This window comes from Oratosquilla oratoria, chromosome 18, assembly GCF_046742065.1.
Source record: "Oratosquilla oratoria isolate Oo_2021 chromosome 18, ASM4674206v1, whole genome shotgun sequence".
Taxonomy (NCBI): Eukaryota; Metazoa; Arthropoda; class Malacostraca; order Stomatopoda; family Squillidae; genus Oratosquilla; species Oratosquilla oratoria.
The window spans coordinates 46,191,319-46,213,773 of NC_134794.1; the positions used below are offsets into that span (position 1 = coordinate 46,191,319).

A 22,455-nucleotide genomic window follows, 5' to 3' on the forward strand; every position below is an offset into this window, starting at 1 on the left:
CATTTGTTTGGTGGAGGACCAAAGTAGAAACACTTCGATCGGTGGCAAAGACCCATTCAACAAATCGTTAACCCTCTACCATTTTATTATGTTTATTTACAATAACTAATGTGACAGAAAGCAGTAACTGCTTCGCTGTACACATTGCCCGTCATTGTTTACTTATCCTTGTCATGTTGGACAGGTGCAGTATGAATTCAGTGGTGCAGTTTCAATCGCTTCGTGATTCTTCAGTCCTCGTCACAAAAACCCGTCCGTTGTTATACTAAGTAAGCTCACATGCATCTGGGGTAAATACAAAATTGTCAATTAGGAAAGGAAAAAATATGCTTGTGTAGAACAAGGAGTGTCAAAATGCTTTCAAAAACAGTGACGGAAACTGAGGTTGGATGATGTTCGACAAAATTAATTAAATAGGTTACAATTCTTACTCAAACATAGCAAATGCAGAGGACATTTGAAATCTTGCTTTATATTTCGGAATAAGGCAGGGTTGAGCCATTCTTCATGCTCTCTACTCTGGGTTGCATCGGGCATCGGGCAACGTCCGTCTTCTTAGCACTCGGCTGCAATGTTGACCTGCAATCTGTCCATGACGCTGCATTCTTTACAGGGCACGTCTTTTGGCACGGGTCACCTTCTCTCCAGCAGACGAAACTGACCAGCGATATGCTGTATCTTTTCCGTTGTCCAAGATTTTTCTTTTTATCGATAAGATTCGTAGCTAAGCTATCAGTCGCATGTGGAATGAGTTAAACACACTAGCGACTGTTTATGAGAGCCGACTGTCAAATATAACTGAACATATTTCATTGACTGGTGACCCAGTGACATTCATAACAATCGATAATATATTTCGCGAATATTTTTACTTTTAATTACTACAAGCATCCTCGTAAGGTATAGTGACCGCGTAATTTTCATGTAATCGTTCATGTGCGCACATTGAGTCCCGCAGCATCCTTATATGATTTCATTGGACTCATCTTCACTCAGGAAAGAAAGCTGATTACTATATCTACCTCCTTTCTACCAATATCCTCAGATTTATAAATTACCACCTCTAGGATTCCACCTTTTCGACTCGATGTTGTTCATGTCGATCAGACGACGTAAATTAGATCATATCTTAGATTGCATATATATTTGGCTTAAATTAGATCATATAAATGACGTAAATTAGATCATATATTAGATTACATATATATTTGGCTTAATAAGGGGCTAAAATAATTTGAAAAATAAGAGACGACTGTCGCATTCATGCACAGGCATGTTAAAGGCATCGCTTTGTTGTTACGAAGGCGTTCAATTCCCACCGACAGCAGGTAAATACCATCGCCTTCGGATACGCCCACGTGCCTCCTGGCGTAAGCCACCCTCTTTGCGCAACAATCTGGTTTGGCGTATATAGGCTTCAGGTCATGGGGGTAGGTTCAGTCCGGATTTAACTGGTTTGGTCGTCACTGAAGCCATACGTAATGGTAACAGACTGGAGCTATCAGCCTGTATTTCCAAAGTTTTTATTTTAAACATTATTTTCCTTCTGAATGATCCATTTTTTATATCAAGTTAACAATGAAAAAAATAAACAAGAGCTTGTTCGGTTGTCACTGGTGACACGCCTATGTTATGGTAACAGACTGGAACTATTAGCCTGTATTTCCAAAGTATTTATTTTAAACATTGTTTTCCTTCTGAATGACCCGAGTTTTTATGTCGAGTTAACGATGAAAAAATAAACGAGATCTTGTTAAACAAGGTAAATTTATGATTTAGGATAATGTTGAACAAATATGAAACGAACGGCTATTATTATTGAGCGGACATGATTGAACTGCGACTTAGAAAAACGTGTAGTATGCATACAATATATACATACTTATACCAAGGATTTTTCCCCCTTACAAGGGAGGTAGCCAAAAAGGAAAAGGCATAAAATCATTTCCACCCATTCCATCCCTGAATACACTCCACACCCCTCCATCCTCCCTCTTATCTTAGCACCTCCTGGATGACAATATATGATGAAGATTTAATCTCTTCAGCACGAAGTCCTAAACTGAATTAAATGGTCAAGTGTTGATCAGAATGAAATCTGAAAAGTGCCGCTGGAGAGGAGAGGTCAACTCGTCCGTATACATGCCATTGCTGTCAGCTGTGAGCAGACTACCAGCAGGATACAGCGGGACCATATCGAAGGGGCTCTAGGGGAAGGAGATATTTTACCTCCTAGTCACATTGTAGCCACTTGGAATCTTTCCCCCCTCCACACCTTTACCCCCACATTGGTGTGAAGTAAAACCACCCTGACCTATTTATGCCTCTCCTGTTTAATATCTTGGTAAACATTTTTATTGGTAAAGGATGCCGGACGCTGGTACATGATTCTGCGCAACAGAAAAAAAAAATCAAAGTGATGGAAGATATGTTACTACATCATATGCCGCGTTGTTTTTCGTTCGTTGAATCGGGTGTGTGGGTGGGGGGGGGGGTTGTTCTTGAAACCGGATCAAACCGGAGTTGCTGCGACTTTCGTCGGGCAGGCAGCTCTCCTACAACACAAGTACCGTAGTCAAAATCAGACTCAACTCAGCGGTAGCATCTCCTAGCCCCCTTCCACCTCCTCCGTCCACTTCCACGAATCTCTCCTTCTCACCCTCCACCCCTCCTCTGAAACCTCACACCCTCACTTATGGTAACCCTGGCAGTGGTGTTGCACCGTCATATATGTCGCACTCAATTGAAGTTTAGTTATGTTTTGTATTTTTCACCCTCGGTAGTCTTCTTGCTACATTGCCATGAATTACCAAAATGCTCCTTGGATAAATAATTGATAGTGGAATATGTTTCGCTACATTGCCATGAATTACCAAAATGCTCCTTGGATAAATAATTGATAGTGGAATATGTTTCGCTATATCAGTTCGCATAAATTTCACTCCGTGCCAATAGTATTTTTGAACGCCACAAGAAAGATATAACTGATTTGAGGTTTAGTGTTTGGCAACTGATCTACATAAGCAGAGTTTACAGGAAACTTAAGAATTTCCGTAAACGACTTAGTGCTCACCGTTCTACTTTCGTCCATTATTTGGCTTGGGAAAGATGGCACGTCGTGTTGCGTAAGAAAATCAATATATACTGTGGCTGAATGAGAGAGGGGAAGGCAGACATATAGGCTTTGTATAGATTTGGAGGCGGAGAGGCAAGAACATCAGTCGATTATACAGAGTTGACAGTGGTACCAACCTTACACGTATACTTCATCAATACTAAGTCTGTGGAAGCTCATACAATAAAAATATGACTTAAAAGTATAACAACCAAGAATGCGTAGGGAATTAAACCACAGATGATAAAACACACACATGCAATGCAACAAAAACAGAAATAGGAGAGTTTGAGTTGTTTATCGTAAGCCATCACTCGGATGGTCTGTTCCGCTCCCCCTGACGAGTGTTGCCAAGCTCAAATACAATTGCAATTCGTGTCAGCCTTGCAAACTTCGTTGTAATATATCTCCAATGCCTGCAACGAAAAATACGATAAATTACACCATATGCTTAAGTGATAAAACGACATACTGTTGCTTAAGTATACTGCACAATGGTACTTATGCCGAATTAAAAGTCACGATACGTTCACCCAGGCATTTCCGTGCAAGAAAGACATGACTCCTAAGCGAAGTGGCTGGCAGGCTCCGGGGAACCAGGAGCTAGGTTGCTTTCTCCACTGTATTTTTGTCTCGTTGTGCGTTAAATGAAAGGGAAGGCTGTCCGTATATTGTCGAAACAAAAGTCAGGTGTAATCAGTGAGTTTTGAAGACCCATCTTCCTGACTATCGGTGTGACTTCGGGACAAGAAAGTGTTTTTATGTGAAGTGTAGAGTGGTTTGTGTCAGTGATGTGCATCGGTGTACCTTGTCCACGATTGGCTAGTGCTCTGAATGACGTCATCGTACAGATGTTGTAGTGCAAAATAACTAGTAAGTTGCATTTTGATGTTTACACACGCATATTTTTAGTTTGGCTAGACATATTCCGTTGGGAATCGTCAGGCAGTGATAGCGTTTTCATAGGAACTGAGGTTACAATGTGCATTATTGTTAAATGTCAGTAATTACTCCGTAAAAATAATGACTTGGGACACCTGTCGGGACCGAAAACGTGTATGAACAAGTGTATGATATGTACATACTATAGGAAAAACTATGTAGTATTAGAGATTGAGAAGATAACGAATTGTTTGCAAGTCAAATTATTGCTGCTGCACTTGATATTATGCATTGATTACGTGTTAAGAAGATGCAGTTCGCCATAGGCTTTTGCTGATTTTCCATCGCTCAGCATCTTTACTTTGAATGCGAGTTGAAAATAGAAGGAATGGTGAAACCTACTTTTGTAGATGGCAATAAGGGCAGTGTTGTTATATTTTGAATACTTTACTCGGCAGAAGTTTCAAAAGGTAGTGGTACACATAGTAAAAATGCGTGTTTATAAGATGATTCGTACAGGGATTCGTGTGGATGAATAGATGGAAATACGAAAGTGAATGAAGGGTTAAGGAGTTACCAGTGTGGATCAGTCGAATGTGCTGCAGAGGTACACGGCAACGGGAAAGCTGCTCTCTCCCTTCTCTCAGTCTCACCCAGTCTCCTTCCGTGATGTATTATACATCTCGGTTGCTCGTCACCTTATGTTTTCGTTTTTTCTTACATATTGTTTTGTCTCATAGTGGTAAAATTGTTTGTGTTCAGCGAAAGGTGCAAATGCATTCAAACTGTATTTTGGAATGTGGCACAATAAAAGTAATGTACGTGTATGAGTAGTCACAACGGTTACATGACAAAAACTGACCTTACCTTTGAGACATGCAAGGCATGTCACTTTGTAAAGCTCTGTGATATTCATGATGGATTGCCAATGTTTTTATGGATTATAAGTGTGCACTCGCCCACGTACATGCACGGAGAAGAATGGTTGGATACATTTAAATATTTTGTATTCGAAGAGCGTGTGGATTTGCCAAGGTATTAAAGGATTACAAAGGAACAGCATGCCGACAGGAGACTTATTTAATCCATAACTAGGTCGGTTGCGAAAGAAATCATGATAAATAATAAACAGATGAATAATGATTATAAATAAACAGATGAATAATAATTATAAATAAACAGATAAATAATAATTATAAATAAACATTAATAATAAATAATGAAATAAATGACATATAGCATATTTCATGTGTTTATCTAAATAAATCTTAAAACTTCAAATTGTACTACATTGCACTGCCTCTGCAGGAAATTTATTACATTTATTTCCTACACGGTTGGCAAAGTTGTTTGTACTCATTTCCAAATTAAATCTACGTCCTGACAGTTTGAGACCATTATTTCGGTTTCTTATCTGATTCGCATTCAACTGTGAAAATGTCGTCACTTTTGATGTTGCCAATTCTCGTTAGAATCTTAAAGATCTGCATGGTACAAGAGATAGTTATTTTGAGCTGGAGCCACAGGCAAATTAGCCTCTTCTAGAAGCCTTCTGTGTGTATCATATCACCCCTGAGTCTACACTTTTTAACGAAAATAGATTAATATATTTTAGTCGATTTTCATATGATTTATTTCTGATATTTGAAATTAGTATTGTCCCTTATACACAACGACCCAGGAGAAAGTAACAAGTTGCTTGAATGTCTTAGCAAATGGTATTAATAACATTTATTGTTGAAGCCCCGTAAAATAGAATTTGATACCAGTTAAAATAACATATAAAAACAAGAGGAGAGAACTGAATTAAGTTAAATCGGCAGACATACGTAAAAGGTAACAGCATAACGTTAATCCATGTGAACACAATAAGCTAATATAGAAATGCTGTACATGGCGAACAAAATATATGTAACAATAATAACAATGAGCACGTGATTATGCAGAAACCACAGTGAAATTAAAGAACGTATATTAAGACATCTTCAGAATACAAAGAAAAACCTAAGACAACAATATATAAAATAAATGGCAGGCATCATATATATATATATATATATATATATATATATATATATATATATGTATATATATATATATATATATATATATATATATATATACTGTATAAACACAATGGAGTACGCTCACGTGAACAAAGCAGGTGCAGATATCCGAAGGGGCATTGACACACCGCACATTCATAGGATTTAACTAACGGACGATTTCATTACAAAGGTGTAGCATGCCGACAGGAGACCTTTTGGTCCATATTTAGGTCGGATGCGAAAAAATAATAATAATGATAAATGAATAAATAAAACTATAATAATGTAGATAATAAATGAAATTAATACATGGGTTGTTAAATAATAAACGAACAGGTAAATAGTAAATATTGAATTGACATATAACTCATAATAAATGAGAATCAAGCAAATAATAATAAACAGACAAATGATAACAAACAATATAGAATAAATGATAGCCATTACAGCATCTTGCTTAGGTGTTTATCTAAATGATTCTTAAAGCTTCGAACTGAACTACATTGCACTGCGTCTGCAGGAAGTTTATTCCATTCATTAACTACACGGTTGGCGAAGTTGTTTCTACCCACTTCCAAAATAAATCTATTTCCGGACAGTTTGAGACCATTGTTTCTTGTCTGATTCTCATTCAATGTGAAATTTTTGTCATTTTTTATGTAATTTCCCGTATGATCACCTAATCTCATTAGACATTAACAGATTGGAAAAAGTACAACGGCGAGCCACAAAACTGATTCCAAATATCAAAAATGAATCATACGAAAATCTACTAAAACATAAGAACCTGTTTTCCCTAAAAAAGCGTAGACTCAGATGTTACTTGATACAGGTTTTTAAAATTCTAAAGGGAATTGACAACATAAAAAATGACGAACTTTTCACACAGAATGAGAATCAGACAAGAAACAATGGCCTCAAACTCCCCGGAAATAGATTTAATTTGGAAGTGGGTAGAAACAACTTCGCCAACCGTGTAGTTAATGAATGGAATAAACTTCCTGCATAACTACATTGTACTTATTCCAATTTGTCAATGGACTTTTGAAGTCAAAAGATCGCGCAATCAGTCCTAGGATCTTATTTGCTTTCTCAGAGGCTGAAATACACTGCTTAGATGATTTGAGATCCTTACTGATTATTACGCCGAGATCCTTTTCACTATCCACTTTTGTTAACGAATTTCCAAATAACTTGTAATCGTACTTACTGTTATTTTTTACCTATGTGTATTACCTTGCATTTACTTGTATGTTAAATTTAATTAGCCACTTTTCAGACCATTGCTGTAATCTTCTTGAATATCTAATTTTTTTAAGTGAATATTTGCCATTCCGCACAGTTTTGTATCATCAGCAAATTAGGAAACAGTAAATTTTAGTCCATGGTCTATATCATTTATATATACTATGAATAGAAGTGGCCCAAGAACGGAACCCTGAGGAACTCCATTTGTAAGATTTTTTCATCCAGAAGTTTTTCCATTTAAAACAACTATCTGTTTTCGATCATTCAGCCAATTACTAGTCTAACTTAATAGGCTACCACTTATTCCGTGTGAAGCTAGTTTAGTAAGTAGTCTTTCGTGGGGGACCGTATCAAAAGTTTTTGCAAAGTCTAGATATATTAAATCTATATTGTGTCTTTTGTCATAATCCGAGATAAATGTGTTGGAGAATTCGAGCAAGTTAGTCACGCAAGAACGTTTCCGTCTGAAACCATACTGGCTATCATTTATCAAAGTTCCTTTCTAAATGATGTTCGATAGCATCTCTGATTATGGTTTCCATAATTTTTCATACGATTGAAGTCAAACTTATAGGCCTGTAGTTATTTTGTTTCATTTTGTCATATTTTTTGAATATGGGAGTAACATTATCTAGTTTCCATTCTCTTGGGACATCTCCGGATATGATGGATTTCTTGAAAATAATTTATAATGGAACAACAATCTAATTTTTTATTTCCTTTAAGATTCTTGGATGCCAACCATCAGGCCCTGGTGTTTTATCAACTTTGGGTTTCTCTATACACCTTTTTTTTTTTTTTTTATATTTACCGTAGTAAGTTGACCCTAGAATTTTAACATGTTCCAGTTTGGAGTTCACTTTGAGGTGTTTCGTTTACCAATACTGAGCTAAAATAATTGTTTAAAATACCACACATTCTCTTCGGATTTATCAGCGATATTCATTTCGTATTGTCGTTTTCGTTTTTTTTTAATTGTCTTTTTTAAATCTCTCTGTATTAATACATAACTTTGATAGTCATTAGATGCACCAGAGCACTTATATATCTTGTAAGCATGTCTCTTTATAGCAATACTTTTTCAGTTTGTCAGCCCATTTTGGGCGAGCCTGATTTGGGGGACGTCTGTCCTTAAAAAATGAATGTAAGTATGAATCATCTTAGTGAGCGTATTTTGAAATATTTCCCACATCTGATCTGCAGGTCTTTCGTTTAATTTTGCCTCCCAATCTGTAAGCTGAAGGTCCTGACATAGTCCCATGAACTTAGCTTTAGTGAAATCGGGTATTTTAGAAACACAAGTATCTATTCTATTTTCAAGTAGTTTGAATCTAAGTTGTGATCGCTATTTGCAACAGTTTCACCGACTTCTACATCGGTTATCATGCTTTCGCGGCTAGTGATCAATAGACGTCATTGTACTAAAGGTTTTAGACGGCACAAAGTCCCTATCACTGTTGTGCTTAGTCGTGATGTATTAAGTTCTCCGATTTAAGACAAACGAATTTGACGTCGGTGGTCTTTCTGCGAGCGATGCTGCTCAGCTTAGTACGTCACAAAGTATGACCTCACTGCTGGCGCACGCACACACACACACACACACACACACACACTACAGTCGTCATTTCACAAATATTTTCGTAGGGGGGACCTGTTTTCGTGACTTGAATATTCTGAATCCCGTCGTATTCAGCTCCCATCGTCACTTCAGTAGAAGTCATGTTTTAGAATATGCAAAGTACAACAAAGACACAAATGCTTAATCAAGATTGGTGACAGCAGTGATCGAATAACCCACCCCCACCCCCACCAGACCATACCCCGCCCTTTATCAGCTGAAGAGGATACCGCGAGATAAAATATTTGCAATAAACAAATTAATAATCATATAAATAAATGAATAAATAAAATTGAGAGCTAATTTCACCAACTTACACTTGCCCAGGGGTAGGATTTGTTTTTAGGAGTCATGCGCCGTATTCGCGCATTTGCCACTTAAATAGCTACATTGAGGTTTCAACGATGCTGCAATAGCCATGTGTGACGCTGCGTGTGCCACGATCATAGCGTCACTGCCATGGCTAAGCACTCTTGTGGACACGTGGAAATCACATGGTGTGACATAGGTCTTTGAAGTGCTATGAGCCTTAAGAGGAGTGGGAGATTGATGGAGATAGATGAACTGGATGACATACAACAACAGAAAATCGTTCACGCCTCCGAGTCATTGATACCCCGAGGTTATTGCTCCCTCACGTATTGATTGTCTCCCCGCTCACCTACACCATACGTGAAATCAACTGTGTAAGTATTGAACGAGGCAGAAGCAGCATAGCTTCGTTATGCTGTGCAGAACCACCTTATACAGAACATCAATCGATATGTCGCTGCTCTGGTGGAAACTCCATCCGCCCGTGTGTTCGGACTAGGCCGACCCTGTCTTCGACACTTACTTTCACTTGCCATCACCCTACCTAGTTGTTCGGCTTGTCCCGCTTCTTTCTGTATGTTTGCTTCAGATCCAACCTTATACATTCTCTTGACAAATATATATCCCCCGCTCTTTTTTTATTTCTATTGATCTAGTATACAATACTGAGAATATTTTGAAACATGCCATCTAAAAAAAATCCATGCGACATCACCACTTACATTCGTACTCTTGCTAATATTTTTCCTTATGGTAAATATAAAATTGGACATCCTTCCAATTATTTTACATTCATCTTTACTCAATTTATGTTGCTCGTGGTGAACGTTCTGTATTACTCAAAAACTTTCACCATATACTTTCGGAGCGATTTCCTCGTCGACTGATCCGTACAGTCTTAGGCTTCTGGGCCACACGTACGCGCTCATCTGACCTTTGATTTTTACTTTTTTTTTTAGGCTCTTTCAAAGGTCCCGGGTCAGTTAAAGAACAACCAAGAATAACTGTTATCGTTTACGTTAGTTTGTATAGGGTATTTAATGATAACAAAATTTGTTTTGTTTTCGAACTGTATACCGAATGGCTAAGCAAGAAAATTATTTCCAGATTAACTTAAATCATCCTTCTCCTTGTATATGTGTTTACACACATTTGATATATTAAAGGTTTCTGTTCTAGCTAATGCCATACGGTTTTATTTAGTTCCGAGGAACCCTTGGATACTACCTAAGAGTGTCAGCTGGAGTAGAAGAAAAGTGCCGTCCAGCATGAAAGAAGATATGATGCTGGCGTTTGACTTGGGTTTGATGTTTTGTTTAATCCTCCCAGGATTTTTTTTTTCTGGAAATGAGAACTGAAAGGTTGATTCTAAAAAGACAAAAATAATAGAATTGAAAATGTGAAGTGATGAGGGCTTACCTATGGAGGTGGTTAACTGTAGATGAAAGGCACCCCATTTATTGTCCAATATGCTGGGATAAATATCTGTCAACATTGGTCGGTGAGAACTGGTTTTCACAAGGCAAGATCACTTCTTCCGTGGAAGGTCAGATTCCCCAAGTTTCACCAACATTCACTTGTATTATATGTATTTAAGTCATGCCTTGCTGCATTGCATTTGACCCAGGGCAGTTGGTGCATGCAGGGATGACCTATCATCCATGAGGAGTTGAGATTGGAGAGGGTGGAAGAGAGGTGGGGATAGGTACGTACCTCCGACTTATCTGCCCCCCTTATAAAGGAGAAAAACTCGGTAAATAGAGACTAAACCCTTAGAATGTTTATTTATTAACTTCTTTATTTGTTTAGTGGTTGAGTTTTTCAAACGAAGGGCCTGGACTTGCAGGTTCCCAGTTTAAAGGGATCAGCTGAAATGTTTTTTTTTTGTAGATAAAGGGTTTGAATGACTGTTGTTCTTCAGGTTTGGGAAGTGACTGTCGATATCCCCTTTTTTGTGCGATGAGGTAGACATTCGTCGCAGCTGGATAGATAAGGCGTGATAAAGAGCTGAGCCACGTTGCTTATACACGTGCTGCATGGGACAGACCCATTGTGGCCCACGCGAGTAGATTTTCGTCGTCCACTACATCTAATTACCGCTGCCAGTACTATCACAACTTTGCGTTTCTTCACCTTTCTGTTTTCTCTTTTGGGGGACGGACTTTTATCTATCAATATATTATTAATTTGTTTTATTTTATTATTATTATTATTTGCATTATTGGATATGGTAGTAATAGTAAACAATATATCCACAAGGGTTATTGAACGAATGGAGGCAGTGGAATACGTTGGGTTTCACGTGGGTACCGGAGGAAAAATAATTTTTTGGAATTCAGAACAGGAAATTAGATAGCGACATTCGGAGAACTGCTCTCGCGTCGAGTTCAGGATTAATCGCAGCGGACATGCAGAACCTCACGCGGAAAGGCCCCGGATTAGATATGTGATGACAAGCTTGGTCATAGGAGCCAGAAATGCAACTGCAATGCATTATTATGAATGACACACACACGACTTGATGGAGCAGTGGTAGAGTTCCCGGATGCCACTATGGAGGTCCGGGAAATAATTTCAGTATCGCTGCGCTGCGAGTCGTTACTCCAACTCGTGGGCGGGGAGTTGGGATGTATGTGCGTGTAAGGACACAGCACTACCCATAGATCGGTCATATATGAGCTCAGAGTTCTCTTCCGTGAGGGGAATAGCTGTCGATCACGAGTCCAACACGTGATCCAAGATCATGGTAAATCACACACACTTCCTGGATCTTTCTCTCCCACTCCTTTCACCCGCCTTCATTTTCTCATTTATACAAATGTCACGTAGTCTTGGTGATCGTAGTTAGAATTCTTATGAGACGTTCGTACACCACTTACGGGAATTGTTCGGGTTTTCCTTTGCTGTTCTTAATAAGATGAGCAGCATCCAGGATCTCAGTTCGGTCTGGGAAGAAAAGTGTCTTGTGTTTAACCGTTTGGGAAACGTGGAATCAGATAGGTCCGGACCAAGCGTCACCTTGACAAAGGGGTAACCAGATAACCTTCGCAATGTCGCTGTCAAACTAACGTGAGTCGTAATTCAGAAAAAAAAACCAATTGTTAGGAATTGCCACCGTTCCTAAGGTACTGAATTCAAGAGGAGTTGAAAAATCCGTACTAATGCAAAGAACGAATTCATTAAACATAATTGTACATTTTGTTTGGTTTAGTAGCGACACCAGTGTTGCATGGAATTCATATTATTGTGCTGTCAGGCATTAGTTGCTAAATTGTGAAAAGGACCCACATTCTTAGACAGATGTGTTACCATTACGACTTCTTTGATTACATATATATTGTGGGTTATTTTCATTGACATCCGAAGTAATAGAGCTGTTGCAATGCTGACAGATTATTGTTGAATGTGTACTGTATTTCTAAATTTTTTTTAGATTTTATGCTTTGGATTCATGAAAAAATCCGTTATTCATTTCTTACTTATAATGCTAAAGATGGACATCCATTTTATAAGGAGAAATAGATACATCACGTACATGGGGTGATAATGGCGTTGTGTAGATGAAGTAGGCTGGGTCGGTTCTTGGGAGGACAACGGCCTTTCCCGAGGCGGCGAGTAACGGTTTTAGGTGCAGGTTGGCGGTGGGTGAAAGGTGCTGCCGCCGCCGCTGCTGGAAGAGCTGAGTTAACCGAAACCCAAATGAAGGTTGGAGAAAGTAATATCATATATAAACCTTGTGTTTGACAGTACTCTTGTGCTGTCACCAATACGATTGTGTGTAACAAAACGATCGTATCCACATTTTCATAACAGTTGTATGAATTTGCGAAATCGTCCATTATAGGTGACATCTTCCCGGGAGAGTAGGGTCTGAGTGATGCCCCGTCACAAGTACAGCATTCACACATCAATGGTTTCGCAGTACACACAGGCTCGTGATATCTGCGTTGTTCTGGAGAGTTTATGAAAACCTGTCCTGCCCGAGGTTACATCTCATGTTTTCATGAACATAAGACACACACACACACAATATCGGAATCATGCGGGTCGCGCATCTCTCAGTCACAGGTTCGAATCCCGCTCGATTCCAATTCCTGGTAATCGCAGCTACGCCCCCAACCCTCACCACCTAGATCTTGTTCAGCATCTCATTTTTGCTTCCTTACAATTGTCTTCGTCATCCCAAATTAATCCAGCTGTTTGTCTAAGCCAAGACACGCTTTCATGATAATGGTCTTTGTTTGTGCAGTATTTTTTCCTGTGGGTATACAAGTGGGTCAAGCTTGGTTTTATTACTTTTAAGTGGTTTTGTTTTGTCATCAACTATTTATTTTCCACGAGTCACATTATGGACTGTGCATGCACCATCTCATCCAGTAAATCCATCAACAGTCTGATACTATATTTTTATTGCTAGATTATTTTCCAGTGGATTGTGTGTCTTAGCGGTGAAAACACAGTAGTTATTTTCCTACAAAATATTTGCCTAGGTGTATACAATCAATTTAAATTTTCTTTTCCTGTAATCATGTGTATGCCAGTCTCTTGTAGCCAAGAGTCAACTCATAGACGCTACTTGGGCATTTTTTCTCAAACATTAGTGATTATAATACACAAATCAGGCTTAAACTCGTTAGTGGTCTCTTTAAAAAAAAAAGCGGGAAAATAATTATGGAAATGCACTCAAAACGGAAGTTAATAAACAGACACCCACACAGGAATATCGTGACAAAAACACGACGATATAGATTTAAATTGCATAAGAAATTAAGTGTTAAGGATGGCGAGAGTTTGCCAAGGAGAGTAAATAAGTGGCATGGATTACGGTGGATTGTAGCACGCAATAAATCAGGGTTTGAGTGGACCTAAGTTAGCCTGACAACCTTACTGGTGTGCCTGGTCTATTATGCCATATTGTCAGCCAGGTTTTTGGGTTGATAATGTAGACTACATCATAATTCCTCGCCTTCAACAGTAATCCTGTCAAATATTCCTCTGACGTGAGCCCTTTCGTAATTCCGTGGCCAGCTAAAATTAGCTGGCTCTTGTACCCCGGCGACCAACATAAGGATCCATTCACTCAAGCCTCCCGTCCGGCAACATTGGCCCGCTAGCTCGAAACCAAGTCTAAAATGGCGCGGGAGTCGGGAAAAGCGATCAAGATGCCCGCACGCCATACGTGCTGCCTCGGAATGGCGGCCGAGCCGATGGGGTTGGGGGTACGGGGGGAAGTGCCGCTGAACGGCGGGATTAGAGGGAAGGGGAGGGGACTGCCTGTGGCTTGACCGGACGGGTAGCACAGTGCTCCGTAAAGATGTGCATTCTTCTTTCATAGAAAGCTAATCGATGGGACGCCGTGTAATCTTGGAAAGTGAATACCGGCAGTACCTTTATGACAGATAGATGGGATATACATCATGAATCAAGGCCAGGGTAGGGGGCAGGTGTAGTGGGGTTAAGATATTTGGGTGTGGGAATTGTTGAAGAGGAGGGTGCGGAAGTGGGAGAGGCGGAAGTCAGGGAAGGGGATAATGGGATAGAATAGTACCGTACAAAGCGGTATCGTATGCTGACTTGCAGGAGTAAGGAGGGGTGAGGGGTCAGAGGAGAGAGGGAGCGTCCTGAGGAGTATGTGGAGTGAGGAACGAGAGGGTGTGAGAGATGGGGAGCGGACAAGAGGAGGAAGGGGAAGGTTTGGAGAATGAAAAGAGGAGTGGATTGGTTTGCACGTGCTGTAGATCGATAGAGTGAACTGCCAGAGATAGTCTTGAAGATTATGCCGTGACTACATAGCTGCTCCGAATAGCCCAGCGTCAGCCAGTCTTCTACGGTGCTCCCGGATTATACTTTGAAGTCTTCCTGGCGCTAGATAATTTTATCCAGTTACCTATGATTAAAATAGGCATGGCATATGGAACATGAACACAGGGATGGGAAAAGGAGAGCTAAAGGATGAAGAGTAATTTCGGACGAAAGGATATAGTAACGCCATGGGAAGTATGATGTGGAAGAATCGGGGAAGAATTTAGCGAGCGGGATCAGGAGTAGGTGGGTGTGGATGGGGAGGAGGGGCAGGAGCTACGATGGCGGCAGAGAGGCGGACTCACACACAAAGGGAGGGGTGTGGAGGGGCAGTGAGTTGAGAGATACACTACAATGGTGGGGACGAATCGTGTTGAAGAAAAAATACGGGAGCGTACTTATGGTAAGGTCGATGCAACAAAAGGAAATAAGAAAAACATTTGTATAAAATATATGTGTAATGATACAAAATAGGATATTGTAAACGGTGAATATAAACTTTAGAATAAGAAGGTTGATAGTGTGAAAGTATAAATAAATGAACTAGGCCAGCTATAGAATGAGTCTATCCTTGATGGAGGACGAAAAGTTGGAGAGCATGGGGAGGCAGGATGTGGCTTGTGTGTACAATGTCCACAATCATTGGTTTCTTATGCTCGTCCCTTCCACCACCTGCACCGCGTCATAGGCAGCTGCCTACATGCTTGTTCTGCTCAACATTCCCATCTATTGCTTACTAGTGTCTCATAAGCGAAGGAACTTTGTTGAACGCCCGAAGCGTCTGGCCCCTGGGCAGCTGCTGCCTTGTGCTTACCCCAAGGCAGCTGCTGGCAGCTTTTGTTGTTTTGATGCCCCGTGCACAGCGGCAGATGCCCCCGAATTGTACAAGCAACGATGATGTCTCACAACAACTTCGACCCCCCCCCCTCCCCTAGGGTCTGCAGCTGCGGGTCGGTTCGGAGTTAAGGAAGTTGCATAACGATATTATACAACCTCCTTGGTCAACCCCACCCCCGTGCCGCCAAACATGGGCTCTTAGTAGTGACGAAATGGATTCGATTATTATTATTATTAGTTCTAGTGTCACGGGTTTTCAAGTCCCAGCCAAATCTTGTGCAAGTAGACACGAGTTGTTGTCACTGAAAATAACATTGCACTTGAACAGAGTATATATACTTTGATGACCCTACTACAGTTGGAAGTACTGTAAAGGTGATTGGTGTGTAGTTGCGATGTGCCTTCTTATTTCAGGGAAGATTCTGTAGTTTGTATAGTATTTAAATGTAGAAAACACACGTATGCGTGTATTCACCTTTCGAACCAGGTTCGATAGATTCTGCCAGACTTCCATGACTAAGCTCCTTTAGGTCCGTCCCACACAAGAAGACCCGATCAACACTGTTGTCATCCCTAAAACTGAAAAAAACAACTATTGGATTGGGATATATACCGTAAAGTAAGTTTCTGTAGACAAACTCTTAATCGAGATCACCTGAACTTCTTCAGCGTGATGACGCACCCTAATCTAATTAAAAAAAGTTATGGAGCGATAACCAAATTGAGATTTGTAAGTGATGTTGATACTAAGGGATCAGTTATCGAAGAGATGACTGTAAGTTTGTGTCGGATTGGTTTAGTACGCCATGTTATTTATAACCATGTTAAGATAACTGTAATGATTGAGCGCACTGGATTTTGGCGCATTCTATAATTTTCTGTGCATGTGTGGTGGAGGCTTGTCCAGAATCAGGGCCGACAAGGGGAGGGGCAGGGGGGGCGGCACTTTTGGTGAAAAGAGAGTAAAGCAAATTCCCCCTAATGTACTTTTAATGCATGATTTATTTATCATGAGTTGTGTGTATAAACGTTGTATTGTGGATGAATGTTACATGTGAATCGTGTTAGTGACCATCAGATGTGGAAGGTGGTGGTAGTGGTGGTGTGTGTCCCGGGGCGACACTTACCCATCTCTGTCCAGAATTGCAGTAAAATTGTGGAAATTCACTATATTCTATGTGTTGGGATTACATGTGACCTTGAATCTAGTGAGTGGGTTATCTACTGCACTTTTAGCATTTACGAGTTGAAAATAAACCACCGCTTGGTGGACGAGAGGAAAGACGGACTGGATGTTTAGAGAGTGACTGCACTATTAAACACGGGGGTGTAAATGTAGGTAAGTACGCACACGGAGTACCTGCCCTACCCCTAGGCTCTTTATGTTAAGCCTAACAGTCGCCCCGCCTCGATAGACATAGCAACGCGAAGACCAGTCGGCCTGGGCTCCCAGCAGTCTCTGACACCCCACTACATAAGGTCCACTTCAAGTAGCTGGCGTCACTTCTCTACTCAAGGCCGTCCTAATGCTTTGTAGCCTTGTGTTGAAGGATTCTGTGGAGCTGGTTCAGACCAGCCTGACACAGGCTCCACTGTACAGACTAGGTTCCGGCGATCAGTCATCGAAGACGGTGCAGACACCTTCAGCCTTACATAAATATTATCATAAAGGTTAACCTTACCTCGAGATTCTTCTTACACAATTGGGTAAAACGTCAAACCCTCCTTCGAAGAACAGTCGAAACATTGAAACGGGTGTCAGATTGAAACAAGTTTCTTGTAAGACGTAAGACGTTCTTGCTTGATTGGACTTGACTTTCCGACACGTACCCATAGTATATCGGAAGTTGAAGATCAACATGTCTATCGTATTAAGTGTTGTTCCCATACATGTAACGTGTAGGGAGACACACCGAGCGAGTACGGTTTTCTTGCAAGCCTTGTCGACACCGGGAATGGGAGGGGGTGACGCATAACTAGTACTTGTTTGCCCACGCATTGCCTTTACGTAAGGCAAGGAATGTAACAGAAAGGTGAAGTGCATGAGGTAGATTAGTTGAAGGCTTTGCATATGAGGCACCAGGGCTGAGGGTAAGGATGAAGGTGGGGTACTGTGGTGTTATGTAATAGGGAACGCCGGGGGGGGGGGCTTACGTAAATGAAAGAAGGGGGCGTAGGGTTCGAGATAAGCGTCCCCAGACATAGGTCTTGTGTAACCTGTGTTTTCGTTGTATCTACGTCTATGTGCGATGTTATTGGTTGGACACGTTTTTGTTAAACCACCCCTTATTCTTCCGTAGAACACCTCTCTTTTTGTGGGAACAAAGTAGTTTACATTTGACCATCCAGGTATTAGGTGTTAACCGCTTAAATTTAAGCGGCCTGTACTTTAGAGATTAGTGACATCGTTAAGGACCAAAGTCACGCAGTTTTTTATTCGAGCCTAATCACTATAAAATCACTTGCAATTTCTGCTATCTCTCCATTCTGATATTCTCCATCTGTACCACCTCAGTGACTCTTCTCTTGCGTGATATTGTCCCCAGGCATACAGTTTTTAAGTATCTGCGATGAAGTATGTAATTTATAAACTGTAATCCTGCAAGAAGTGTGGAATTGCCCATACTTCTCAAGGAATAACACGGCTTTCTTCGCTGCCTTTCATGAAAATTAAATTGTTTGATGCTGGAGGAAAATAACATTGCTCAGGGCATCACAGACGCTGGTAGCAAACGCAGGCCCCGAAATATTATTTTCATTAACTATGTTTTGTGTATAAACTATCTGTCAGGACCCAGTACAGCTTCATAAATTTGTATCTAAGTAGCCTTATTGAAGTCTGTAAAAGTAATACACCACTGATTAGCTAAAAATGAACAGTTATGTAAAGTACCAAATGATGCAGACTCAAAATGTTTGGAGACAAATTGCTTCCACCGCAACAGAAAACGGAAATCTACCCACAAATGTCGCTGCATATCGTTTTTTCGTAGATTTCCTCTCTCCCCTTCTCGTTAATGCTACTTGTTTATTGTAATGGATGTTATGAGGTTTCAGATTATTTTTCTACCTCATAGTATGGACATATTTGGTAAATGCTTAGATATACAGACAACTTCTCGCCAGGCTCGGGTGAGGAGTGAAGTCTTCCCATGGCTCCGCCTTGTGGGAGGAGCATCAGGTGAAGTTGCGACGCTCATTGGTGGAAAACGGAGGCCGGGCTGGAGTGGGAGGGAGTCCAATATTACATAACTTCTTACATAATACTTCCTGTGAAATCCTTTGGAAGAAAACTTCGCGTTGTATGAGAAAATTGCAGCAGATCGAATTTTTGTTAAAATATGTGTAGATTAAGTTTTAGTGGTTATGTAAAACGTATGCCAGTTTAAACCGTTAGATAAATGGTATATATTTTGGAGGGGTTTAATGTTGGCGCGTCGGTGTGTATGCCAGTCGCCATGGTAACACATGCGACCTTGGCCTTGACTCGGGAGTTCTCGTGACTGGGTAGGGAATGCGTTCAAATTGTCACGGTTTTCGTGATTATAGCACTATGAACTATGCATATGAAAATTGTAGGTTTGGCGTCAGCCTTGTAATTTTATTGTGATAACAGTATTTAATTTGCCAAGGCTTGTTATAAGCACAGTTATATTAAAGGTCAGTGGCTGTCGTCTTGAAAATTCTGTTATTGGTTTTTGCGCTCAGTACTGAGGCCCCATTGTTATGATTGGTGAGCGTTAACTTCCGCGTGTACTGTTGCAATCATTATTATGATTATTACTGTTAATATTTTTTATTTCCACACCATATCTGGCAAAACATGGCATCTTGGTGAAATAATCGCTTGGATTGTATGAAACCTGCCCGGAAATAAATTATATTCTTAAAGCATCACCATTATTGTTATTATGTGTTACTGCCACTACTACAACCTCCACTTACTCATAAAAATACGATCGTATTTTATTACACATTGATTTCTCATGAACTGAAATATATCGTCATCTTCAGATACACTCATGGTAATGAATAAAAAGGTTCTAATGAAACCAGATCACATTTAACTAGCATGGGATTATTCATACCTTCGAACTCAGTATTTTAGGGTTGTGACGCACCTACGGACCACATTCATAATTCTTTTGTTGATTGTAGGTGAATTTCTTGGCGAAATTGTAAACGTTTATGGCCCTGTTGATCCCTTTGTTGCAGAGGTATTAATCTCGAATATATCAGAGGTTAATCTCGAGTAGCAACGGTCATTCTAAGTATTTTCTTTGCCGTAGTGAATGTTTACTATGCCAATATTTCAATGTTTTTGGATAGAAACGCTTGTAAGCTCTAATCCGTAACAGCAACTATCTCCACATTGGCTAGTTCTACGAAGTAACCTTTGTTCAACCTCGACTCTGTTAATAGGGGTACTTTCCCGCGGTGTCCTCAGAGTACCTTAGAGATACAGAGCACGTGTGTTCCAGGTAAATGCTTAATACTTACAGTTACACATGCTCTGCCTTCCAAGTGCTAGCGGATGAGTCACTGAGTCTAATAAACTGTTGCATTCTTTTCTTAATTATATTTTCGTTTGTACCATATCTGATAAGTCTCACGGCAATAGCCCATGGGAGTTAGGCGAGTCACAACCCACACTATACCCGTTGCACTGAGATCTGGCCGTTAGGGCGGAGCACTGGGAGTTCCCCTGTGGTGCCACATATAATTATTCTATAATTTCATTTTATTTTATAATTCTATTTTATAATTTTATAATGTTGCCTCATATGATTATATTATAATTTTTTGTCACACACCACCACTGAGGTAAAAATCAAAGCAATGTTTTCTATACAAAGGTTTCGTTTCTTTAGGTCTAGATATGGCATATGTGCATGAGAGAGCGACGTTGCCGCTACATCTAATCTCTGGCCCCGCCCCCCTCATACTGCATTCAGAAAACATTGCATCCACATGCACGTTCTCGCCATGGATGCCCACATGTGGCAACACCGGGAAATCTCCTAGCCCCGCCTTATCGGCCAATTCTCCTTGCGCTGACTATAACAGTACAGGCCCAGTGAACGCTCTGTGCTGGGATGAAATGGCGGTGCATCGCGGGCCTATTTAGGATCCATTCTGTTAACTCCCCATAAAATTGGGTTAGAAATTATGCCATAAATATAACAAAAGCGCCCCCATATGAACTGAAATTAAGGAAATCAACCAGCTAGTGAAGGAAGAAAGCAGCAACCCGTACAGAACCATAGAATTCCCAACAAGACGATAAGCTCCACCTCTCACACACGCAATGAACGAATTTCACCCGATGACGCATCGGCGGTCCCCATTCCCTCCCAACGAATGTCTTAATGATCCCCGCCGTAGGAACAGGATGACTGAGCCAGACACGTCCGTCAGCCACAAAATGGAAAATCATCGCTTCCCCATAGCCCGCAACTCAACCCCCATCGAGACAAAATATATCTCGGGTTGGATTACCCGCCACCAGTAGTCAATCCCTTGCTTCTCAGTGTGTCTTTAAATTGAGCAGAAATTTATTGTTTTCGTGTAGGGAACCCCGCTGTATATGGTCACCATCTAACGGGTCCCTAATTGTGAAACTCTACTCAAAATCAGAGTAACAAAGTTCGTTCCCTAACAACCCTTGCCAATACCCTATTCCACAATAATCCATATGCAACCTTCAACTCCTGTGTGTAATTAATGTCCCATGCCTATTACAGTGCACATAATTGGAACTCGTCAAAGAATTTGTAGAACAAAAATTACTTGAGCCTTCAAACCTGTATGAACAGTTAATGGCATAAAGATTCCAGCTCCCACACTGAAATTGACCATAACCTGCCCAGTTTCACTTTTTGGATGAATACATGTGATTTCTAATAAGATATTTCTTCCCCCTGCTGCTGTTTAATTGATAATGCTTTGGTTACACCTGATAGTGATGTCACTGTATGCTGGCACTGCTTGGCCCCTGAACATGGTTCTGCATGTCTTGACCCAGCCAATTGTGCTAACAGTGGAAAGAACCATGCAGTGTCCTCCTTACTCAGAACACTGGATCTTTCAATGCAGTCTTGTAACATAATTCACATCTGACTTAACTCACCTTCTATGATGCTCAAGCTTGAGTTCCATGATGGTCCACACAGAATCTTTGCAGTTTGCCACTCCAGTATGACACACTCCCTTTCCAACACTCACCCCAGCAGCCCCACCAAATATTGACATATTCATTACAAGGGCCCACCGCACAACCCCTAATTCTCCTAAGTCCTAATCTCACAGTACAATCAACTTCAATTCTCACAAGTTCACCTTGTCCATATAGTGTGAATCCTTCTTTGTCCCACCCAACTCTCAATTCAGTGAAGAGAACCAGTTCCCCCCTTGAAGCACGGGGACATGTGGCACAGTGCACAAAAAACACAAAATGTGTTTCCTCTCCATGACAGAATTATTACCAAAGTAATCCCATCTCAGAAACAGTAGCAGCCTAGATAACCCCCTTCTCCCCACCCATTGAGGCTCACTCTGCTATGTGGTTCAGGTTGAAGTTTATCCCAACCCAA

The 22,455-nt window shown here is 40.5% G+C and overlaps 1 protein-coding gene across 1 annotated transcript in view; it reads left to right on the forward strand.

Annotated features, from left to right (window-relative positions):
• Window positions 1-3,690: 3,690 nt before the first annotated feature.
• LOC143035198 (serine/threonine-protein kinase VRK1-like) overlaps window positions 3,691-22,455 on the forward strand; it is a 134,599-nt gene continuing 115,834 nt past the window's right edge. The window contains exon 1 of the mRNA XM_076201892.1: window positions 3,691-3,988. The gene's annotated coding sequence lies outside the window, so the exon portion shown is untranslated. The remainder of the gene's footprint in view (window positions 3,989-22,455) is intronic.